Genomic DNA, 10,734 nt, shown 5'->3' on the forward strand with positions numbered 1-10,734 from the left:
TGCCAGGGCCCATAGCCTTTGCAGTATAAGTGCCTCCAAGCTGTTTTTTTGATATTATGTAGAATGAATTGAATTGGCTGAAAACTGATATCTGTAAGGAGGCCGAGGTGAACCTCCACTTGGCACTTCTGCCTGAAGATTGTTCAGATGCTTTAGCCTAATGCTTTGCACTGATATGTTGGTCTCTTCCATAATTGAGTGTGGAGCCTTCTCCTCCAGTGAGCTATCTAATTGTTTACCACCATTCAGAACTGTATGTGGCAGGACTGCAGAGCTTAAATCTAATCTAATGGTTGGGAGATCGCTTAGGAGAAAGTGAGGACTGCAGATGCTGGAGATCAGAGCTGAAAAATGTGTTGCTGGAAAAGTGCAGCAGGTCAGGCAGCATCCAAGGAGCAGGAGAATCGATGTTTCGGGCATAAGCCCTCCTTCAGGAATGGGAGATCACTTAGCCATATCTCTCACTTGCCGCTTATACTGTTTGGCACACATAGTCCTGGTTGATAGTTTTACCAGGTTGACACCTCATTTTTAGGTATACCTTTTATTTAAATAGTTAAACAATTTAATACTAAAATCGAAGTTTAAGATGGACCGCCATTTGGAACTTCTGCCCTAACAACATCGTGGGTTAATCTATAGCAAATGCACTGCATCAGTTCAAGGAGGCAGCTCACCGCCAACATCTTAAGGCAGTTAGGGATACACAATAAATGCTTGGCCTGCAGCAAAGTCCAATCTTTTGAACAAGTTAAAAAAAAACTATTTTATACAGATGTGAGTTGAGCAGCAATGAGCATAAGATAGCCTGTACAACATCATATCTTTACTGCTTCTTCTAAGTACACTTTGTTAAAGGTACACAACCTTTGGTTTATTTCCCACCCAGGGATATAAACATTGCTAGAAGCAATTCCCAGACATGAAAGTATTCAGCTATTGAAAAAACTCAACTGAAGAAGGCAAGTAGAGGAAAGTAGCCATCTTCTGACTTCATGCTGAGATAAAGTATATGAAAACTATTCTGCACGATGACAGATACCCTGATCAAATCATCACTTGTTAAATGTCATGAAAACTGATGAAAGCTCCTACAGCCAAAACTCAGCTCTGAGCAGAGCACCGGTTACCTCAGTAAATTAATTTACCTTAGTTCCAGTGCCCATTACCCTGGAAAGGGAAGGTTTTTTTTAAACCAACCTAGCGAAATGAAATATTTCATGCTGCTAATATGTAGTTATTGTAGCAATCCTCAACAGCCTTTGTTTGCAGGATGCCTTCAATGCCCTGCCCTTGGCATCTCAACACCTTCTTCTGGCTTTCAGTTTAACCTTTACACTCATGGAAGGTTCACAGAGTCATAGAGATGCACAGCATGGAAACAGACTCTTCGGTCCAACCCATCCATGCCGACCAATCTAGTCCTACCTGCCAGCACCCGTTCCATATCCCTCCAAACCCTTCCTATTCATATACCCATCCAAATGCCTCTTAAATGTTGCAATTACACCAGCCTCCACCACTTCCTCTGGCAGCTCATTCCCTCCTCGTACCACCCGTGTGAAAAAGTTGCCCCTTAGGTCTCTTTTATATCTTTCCCCTCTCACCCTAAACCTATGCCCTCTAGTTCTGGACTCCCGGAAGCAGAATTGTATCAGAATATCACTAGTTATGGGAGTGCTGTAATAGCTCCTGCCCTATCCCTGGGTGTGAGACAAACAAAGTATTTCAGGCTACTGCATCTTTGCCTCTATGTCCTGAAGGGAGCCTGGTGTTGCACCTGTGTCAAAATAAAGATGAACAAAATGAAGGGGAACCTGACACCTTAAGAGTCTGGAGCTAAAATTGATATCTGTTGATGGTAGTTCAGACATGCATGTGTGCTTTGAACAAAGGCTTTCTCAACTCATGAAAAGGCCAAATGTAACAGCATGGTGTCAGAAAGGCAGAGAAAGTTTTCTTTTTCCATAGTTGTGTTTTGTGACTCGATTTGCACCTTCATTGAATAGTCAAATTCCATTCCCAGGGCCCCATATCTAAATAAAGATATACTAACGTTGGATTTTTAATTCAAATATTCAATAGAATAATTCTTGGGAAATTAGGTTATCCTATGATAACAGACTGACCAAGTTGGGCTTACTGTCTCTGAATTTTGCAAGAGACGTGTGGGGTGGGGGGAATTGATCTCAACAAGACCTACATGATTCTGGAGGGGAAGTAACAGTTCAGGAAGAATAGCAGATCTGGTTTTTTTAAGTTTCTGAAGAACCAGGTAAACAAATTAAACACAGAATTCTGTTCTTCCAGCTGGGGAATCTAGAACACAAGGGGCAGGGGATGATCATTTAGGATTGTGATACAAAATTTCTTTGCTCAAAGAATTGTGAATCTTTGAAACTGTGTACCCCAGATGGTTGTTGATGCTTCATCGTTGAGTATATTAATATATTTAAGGTTAAGTTAAACAGATGTTTTTTTCTCTCAGGAAACCAAGGAATATGGGTATGGATATTTGTGTCTGTTTATTACTTTGGAAGTAACTACTATAGTGAGCTTTGTAATCTTGTTGTTTAGAACTTTTCAGTAATATTTGGGATGATAGTTAATACAAAGTGGTGACACTAAATTCTCTGTGTTGGCACATATGTGTTGCATATCTTGGTAATGGAGTTGATAAAGTAAGATAGAGAAGCTGTCAGAGAAAACGTAAACTTACAAAATGATTAACATGTGAACACCAAGGTGCTAGGTGCTTTTCATCACTTATATAAATAATTTGGCTATGAACATTGGAAGTATAGTTAGTAAGTTTGCAGATACACCAAAATTGGAGGTGTAATGAACTGCGAAAAAGGTTACCTCAGAACACAGAGATCTTGATCAGATGGGCCAATGGGCTGAGGAGTGGCAGATAGAGTTTAATTTAGATAAATGTGCTGCATTTTGGAAAGGCAAATCAGAGCAGGACTTAATGGTGAGGTCCTAGGGAGTGTATTGCTGAACAAAGAGACCTAGGAGTGCAGGTTCATAATTCCTTGCAAGTAGAGTCACAGGTAAATAGGATAATGAAGGTGGTGTTTGGTATGCTTTCCTTTATTGGACAAGAGTATTGAGTACAGGAGTTGGGAGGGTCACATTGCGGCTGTACAGAACATTGGTCAGGCCATTTTTGGAATATTGCCAGAGGCGGTGGAGTCTTGAACAAATTACATTAAAAAAACACTTTTGGAATATTGTGTGCAATTCTGGTCTTTCTCTGATCGGAAGGATGTTGTGCAACTTGAGAGGGTTCAGAAAAGATTTACGAGGACGTTGCCAAAATTAGAGGATTTGAGCTACAGGGAGTGGCTGAATAGGCTGGGGCTGTTTTCCCTGGAGCACTGGAGGATGAGGGGTGACCTTAGAGATTTAGAAAATCATGAGGGGCATGGATAGGGTAAATAGACACGGTCATTTCCTGGAGGGAGGGGGTCTAGAAGGCATAGGTCTAAGGTCAGAGGGGAAAAACTTAAAAGGGACCGAAAGGGCAACATTTTCAAACAGAAGTTGGTGCATGTGTGGAATGAGCTGCCAAAGGAAGTGGTGGAGGCTGGTACAATTACAACATTTAAAAGGCATCTTGACGGGTATATGAATAGGAAGGGTTTACAGGGATATGGGCCAAGTGTTGGCATATGGGACTAGATTAGATTAAGATATCTGGTCAGCATGAATGAGTTGACTGAAGGGTCTGTTTCCATGCTGTACATCTCTGACTCTAATCAGGAATTGGGCATTTTTGTTCAGCAAATCTTAGATTGATGATACACGATTAAACCAATCAGAGTTCATTATAGCTCTGATCATGCACACGGATATTGGCCAGTAAGAGATAAAAAGCCCTGAGTTTTAGTGTTTCATTACACAAGATGAAAGATCAATAACTGAAGATGAAATTCAGTCAATAGAACAGTACAGGAGACCTGTACCCAGTCAGTATTGTGAACTGGTATACTAAAGTGGATAGACTGTAAAACCACTGCTTTGATTACAAGTACTAAAGAAAAAGATTACTGTGATAAACTTTATACGTTTTGTAAAATTTTGTGAAAACATATTCTTACCTGGATTGGGTCGTGTAACTAGTCAAGAATAGCAAACTTTCAGATGTTTTGTGTGACTCAGTCATGGGATGTAGGCATCAAAGGTTAGCCAGCATTTATTGCTGGAAGGGTAGTTAAGAATCAACCACATTGCTATGTGTCTGGAATAAAATATAGGCCAGAGCAGGTAAAAAGACATCTGTGAACCAAATGGGCTTTTATGACAACTGATAGTTGTCACCCATTTGATGAATTTTTAATTCCAGATTTTTATTGAATTTAAATTTCACCAAGTACCTTGGTGGAGTTTGAACTCATATTCAGAAAATTAGCTGGATTACCAGCATAGTTACATTTGTATTGCAAATGACTGTCTCAGACTATAATTATAATCAATGTAGATCTTACAACTAAACCCAAAGTTCTAAGGTTGCTACCTTTTTTTGGCCACAGAAAGAACTGTTGGTGTAGTGTGCTCCCCTTCTTCTCAGCCTGTGCTTAACATAAGTCAAGGCCCGACAGTGTTCGACTTTGCTTTTGTCCTGCTTAGCTCTTGTTATTTCTCTGGAGGCTTTGGGGTTCTACACTTGGCCACTTGAGTCTCGAAGTCCAGCACTTACCATGAATCCGGCTGCGATGCTCCCCATACTGAGCAGCAACCCGTCTGAGATCAGGCAGATGTTAACTAGAAATTACTTGTTGAGTTTACATAATTTACTCCAATTGGTAAGGCTTTAATTTAGATTAGATTACTACAGTGTGGAAACAGGCCCTTCGGCCCAACAAGTCCACACCGACCCGCAACCCACCCATACCCCTACATTTACCCCTTGCCTAACACTACGGGCAATTTAGCATGGCCAATTCACCTGACCCGCACATCTTTGGACTGTGGGAGGAAACCGGAGCACCCTGAGGAAACCCACGCAGACATGGGGAGAACGTGCAAACTCCACACAGTCAGTCGCCTGAGTCGGGAATTGAACCCGGGTCTCAGGCGCTGTGAGACAGCAGTGCTAACCACTGTGCCACCGTGCCGCCCACTTTTCCATATTATCAAAGGTAGGCACTACCCAATCAATGTTTGAAAGTCAGCTTCAGTACATAGTGATGGTCAGAACCGCAGTGTAGAAAGCACTATTTTAGCAGTGAGTTTCTCAACCTAAAAGCAATTCTGCGCAGGTTTCCTAGAACTGGGGCAATCAGCTGGGCAAATGCTATTTTCTCTGATGCAACTTCATTTGTGAAACCTCTTTATCTACTGTTCTTAATAATACAAAGCATTTCAACTCAAAAAAAAACCTGACCGCAAAAAAAAACCCAACCATCCACCCACACAAAATTCAATAAGAAGCTGTGAACAGACCTGTGGCAAATACAATTTAAGCATTTTATTGTCTCCTGTGACACAAAACAAAAAGTATCAGTCTGCAAATGTCACTATTCTCCACTTCGCTGGATTAAGAAGCAATCAAATGATTAGTTCAGGGTTCATGTTATGGTTAAAAATTTGCATTGCCATTTTACAATCTTGAGAGTTATACTGAGCACTTTTTAAGGTCTTCCCTTTAGATAACTGACATGAAACATTAAGAAGTGTAAATGAGATGATATCTTCAAAGATTTCATACCTGAAACTACTTTAGATTTAGTAAACCAGTTTCCTCCTTTGGCAATTAGTTCAATACAGACAATGATTTGAACTTCCAAGATACAGACTTTTTCCCCACCACTATAAAGTAAGGGAAAGTTCCATCCATATCATTAATGAGACTTACCTTTTCATCATAGGTGATTCCTTTTTCTCATTCCCCTGAAGGCACTGACTCAACAGTTGGGTGAATTCCCATGAGTTCTGGCAAATCCCCATACCTCATCCAAACATTTTTTTTTCCAAAAGTGTTCAAGCTTAAACAAGTTTAAGCAATGATGAACTTAAGCATTGGGGAGGGAGAAACGACATAATGAAGCTATGCTTACCTGGAGTTCGTATCTATTCTATATACATCTATACGTGCTACTGTTAATTGCTGGAACACATAACTTGAGCATTTTTTCGCCACATATCCTAGGAATCCTGAGGGAGATTTTGAAGCCTTTGCTACTCGTTGAGAACAGCTAACTCAAAGACTGAATCTCATCAGTATGGCTTAATATCGCAACCACTATCCAGACCACCAAAAATGCATTTCTAATTTAAGGAAGAAAGCAAATAAAACACGTGGTAACAACAGAAGACTGTGTAAATCATTCAAGATCATTTATTGTCAACAGGGTGGCACTAAGTCCATTATCTTTTCAGTCTCGTCACCTCAGTTTAAAAGCTTTGTAAGGTGAATCTAAGTGAGATCCTGATGAGTATGAGCTCCTGCATAAAACTGAAGTATGTAGAATGTATCAACCGCATAGGACCTCTTCCTTTCCTCTTGTAAGTACTTTGATGAATTTATTGATGACGTCCTAGATCTCAATTTGAACAAGATATTTTAGTGACGATTTCCTCATATTCCATTTCTACCACCTCACATGATTTTTCGGTTCCCACTTACAAGGATGGATTGCCTCTCAATATTCACAATAAGCTCATCAACGCAGTTAGCTACCTTAACTAGACTACCTCACATCCCTATTTCTTGGAAGAGACTCTATTTCATTCTTCAGATTCATCAGTTCTAACAATGAAATCCTTCATACCAGTAATATTGTATCAACCTTTCTTGGCACGGCTCTCAACAATGTCTGTTCCATTTCCTGAACATCTGCTTCCACTCCCGTTACAGTCGCAGTACAATGATAGGTTTCCCTGGTTTGCATCTTCCAACCCAACAACATCCACATTCAAAACACCACCCTCTGTCATTCCTACCTTACGTCCCTTTCCTGCATTTCAAAAGGTCTGTCACAATATTGTGGTCCACTAACAAAAACAGAAATTGCTGGAGAAATTCAGCATATCTAGCAGCATTTGTGCAGAGAGAAATGTAGTTAACATTTCAAGTCTAACAACCCTTCTTCAGAGTGGTCCATTCTTCTATCATCCCCAACACCCACTTCCTTTCTGACAGAAGCACAGGACATCTCCTTTTACTTCTTCCATTTTCACAAAGTCATTCCAGGAACAATAGCGATTAACTTGTACTTTTCAGTTGGGTGTACTTTATTTGCTGCTCACAATCTAACTTCCTCTATGCTGGGAAGGCAAATCAATAATTGGGTGATCTCTCTGCAGAGATCCTTTGTTTCTTGCCCTTTTAACTTTGTTTCACCTTTCCCCTGCATTCCTTTCCATCATAGTTTTTTAATTCTTCTCCTCCCACCTTTCCCTGCCTTGCTTAAAAGTCGGTACATTTCTACAGTACTGATGAAGAGTGAAATGTTAATCTCATTTCTTCTCTCTCAGATGCTACCACAGTCCTACTGGGGAGGGAGTTCCAGGATTTTGTACCAGCAACATTGAAGGAATGGCGATATAGTTCCAAGCCAGGATGGTTCATGGGCTTGAAGGAAAACTCATAGTTGGTGGTTTTCTCATGTATCTGCTGCCCTTTTCCTTTAGGTAGTGAAAGTTGAAGGTTTGGAAGGTGCTGTCGAAGGACGCCTTTGGTGAGTTGTTGCAGTGTTGTGGATGGCACATACTGATGCCACTCTGCATCAGAGTGAATGTAAAATGTTATATTCTATGTTCCAAACAGGCTTCTTTGTCTTTGATGGTGTCAAACTTCTTGAGTTACGTTACAGCTACACTCATTCAGGTATTCCTGATTTTAGTCTTGTACTTGCTGGACAGCCTTTATCCACCTGCTGAGTGCGAAAAGTATTTTCTGTTTTCATTTAGTTACAACAAGGAATAACAGGAATATATTTGCCTGTGTAATAACTGTCTTCTTTCTGCAAAGATTTTAGATATTTGAAATGGAATGCTTTCCCATTTTTTACCCTGTACACTAAAACATTGCATCATATATAATATGACGCAACAAATTTGAGGCCACTTAAGAGCCATAGAGATGTACAACGTGGAGACAGACCCTTCGGTCCAACCCATCCATGCCGACCAGATATCCCAACCCAATCTAGTCCCACCTGCCAGCACCCGGCTCATATCCCTCCAAACCCTTCCTATTCATATACCCATCCAAATGCCCTTTAAATGTTGCATACCAGCCTCCACCACTTCCTCTGGCAGCTCATTCCATACACATACCACTCTCTGCATGAAAAAGTTGCCCCTTAGGTCTCTTTTACATCTTTCCCCTCTCACCCTAAACCTATGCCCTCTAGTTCTGGACTCCCCAACACCAGAGAAAAGACTGCCTATTTATCCTATCCATGCCCCTCATAATTTTGTAAACCTCCATCAGGTCACCCCTCAGCCTCCAACGCTCTAGAGAAAACAGCCCCAGCCTGTTCAGCCTCTCTCTGTAGCTCAGATCCTCCAACCCTGGCAACATCCTTGTAAATCTTTTCTGAACCCTTTCAAGTTTCACAACATCTTTCCGATGGGAAGGAGACCAGAAGTGCAGACAATATTCCAACAGTGGCCTAACCAATGTCCTGTACAGCTGCAACATGACGCTTTCTCGCCAGCTACCTTTCTCATTTTCAGGGGTTATATTTTGGTTTTTGTGCCTCTTTTTTAAACACTCACTAACTCCTTTAATGGATTATGAATTCAGTAGCAACATCATTTTCTGCATATGCATTAATATTTTAGTATGTGGACTGAAACAGAAGTAGGTTTAGAAAAATTCAGCCAAATCCTCAACAATCATCACTGCTACATTATATTTCAAATCAGAGCATGCAAGGGAAGTATTAATTTCCCAGACATTATAGTACTTAAATTGGAAATCATACATCAACAGCAGAAGTTTAAAAAAAACTGACACACACTTCTACACTCAAAAGCTATGACCAAGAACATACTTTCAAAGCTAAATTTTCATCTCTCTAACACAGTCAAATACAGCTTAAGTAATTCATGTTATGTGAGACATTTTGAGATGAGACATCATAAATGTTTACACCCAAAGTCCCAGCACTTGATCTCCAGGCTTTGGTCTGGTAAGTGTTGCATCTCGTTCCCCACCATCCCAAGCTGTCCACACACCCCAGCCTCAGCAGTCTTACTGACTGCCAGCAAAACAAGTAAGATTGTGAAGAGGTTTGACTGATTGGATGTGGAAAGTATGTTTCCTTTTCTGGGAGTGCCACAAGGATCGGTGCTGGGTCCACTACTTTTCATCATTTATATCAATGATTTGGACGTAAGTTTGCAGATGACACCAAAATTGGAGGTATAGAGACAGCAAAGAAGGTTACCTCAGATTACAACAGGATCTGGACCAGATGGGTCAATCGGCTGAGAAGTGGCAGATGAAGTTTAATTTGGATAAATGCGAGGTGTTGCATTTTGGGAAAGCAAATCTTAGCAGGACTTGTACACTTAATGGTAAGGTCATAGGGAGTGTTGCTGAACAAAGAGACCTTGGAGTGTAGGTTCATAGCTCTTTGAAAGTGGAGTCGCAGGTAGATAGGATAGTGAAGAAGGCGTTTGGTATGCTTTCCTTTACTGGTCAGAGTATTGAGTACAGGAACTAGGGGTTATTGTCTTAAATAGATGACTGTTTACTTTAAGCAATAGTAAAGAGGATTCAATCTCTCTTTTAGACAGTCATGACACTTTGGAACACCTTTCCTCAACGGGCAATGGAATGGTGAATGGTGAAAGAGGTGAAATGGGAAGTTAATGTTGTGTAGTGATCAGCCACAATCTTATTAAATGATGGTGTAGGCTTCAGGGACTGAATGGTTGACTCCTAACTTATATATTTGCTCATATGTTCTTGCTGCTCCTCCAGTCACAGGCTGCTTCTTTCCCACAGCTGCCAGTGATAGATAATCCTATCAACAACAATGAAGGAAAACAAGTCTGCAATTGAAGGAACACGTCCTCAGATTCAGTCCATTCTACTTACAGGATTGAATTATCCAGGGAATTTTCCAATTCATGGCAAGTGTAAGAGGTAGCATTGGTCATCAATGTATTGGAAAAAAGAAGAGATGAGTTGAGGGCCAGAGTAGGACTAGAATAATTAATGTTTGACATAGGCAACAAAGGCAGGCATAACAGTGACCCATGTAGGTACCTCGTGCAACTTAGTTTATCTGTGGAAAGTGAGTGGAATTTAAATAGAAGTTGTTTAGAATCTTTTTTTGTCCAAAGATCTTGTGGTTTTACAGCTTCTTCCGTTCTTATTTTAGACTTCCACCATTCAAATCATTTTGATTTTATAAAAATAATGTTTATTATTTTTCAGAATTCAAAATGTATAAAATGAGAATAATTGTTTTAAAAATCCTACTACACTTAATACACTTACTTCAAACCATAGTTCCCCATTATCCACTGATTCCACCAGATGAACTGTTAAATTAATGTTATCTGAATAACAATTAGACAAATCCTGACCATTTCCAATAACTTGTTTTAAAAACAACCGATAAACAGAAGTGGTTTGAACAACACCACTGGCAAGAATATCCTTTATATAGTTACAAAACATAGCGTTAATATTTCACTTAAGAGCATCACACAGTTTTATCAGAATGCTTACATTTTTTAAATTACATGACCCGTTGACTGTGC

The sequence above is a fragment of the Hemiscyllium ocellatum genome, chromosome 36 (genome assembly GCF_020745735.1).
Source record: "Hemiscyllium ocellatum isolate sHemOce1 chromosome 36, sHemOce1.pat.X.cur, whole genome shotgun sequence".
NCBI classification, from domain to species: Eukaryota; Metazoa; Chordata; class Chondrichthyes; order Orectolobiformes; family Hemiscylliidae; genus Hemiscyllium; species Hemiscyllium ocellatum.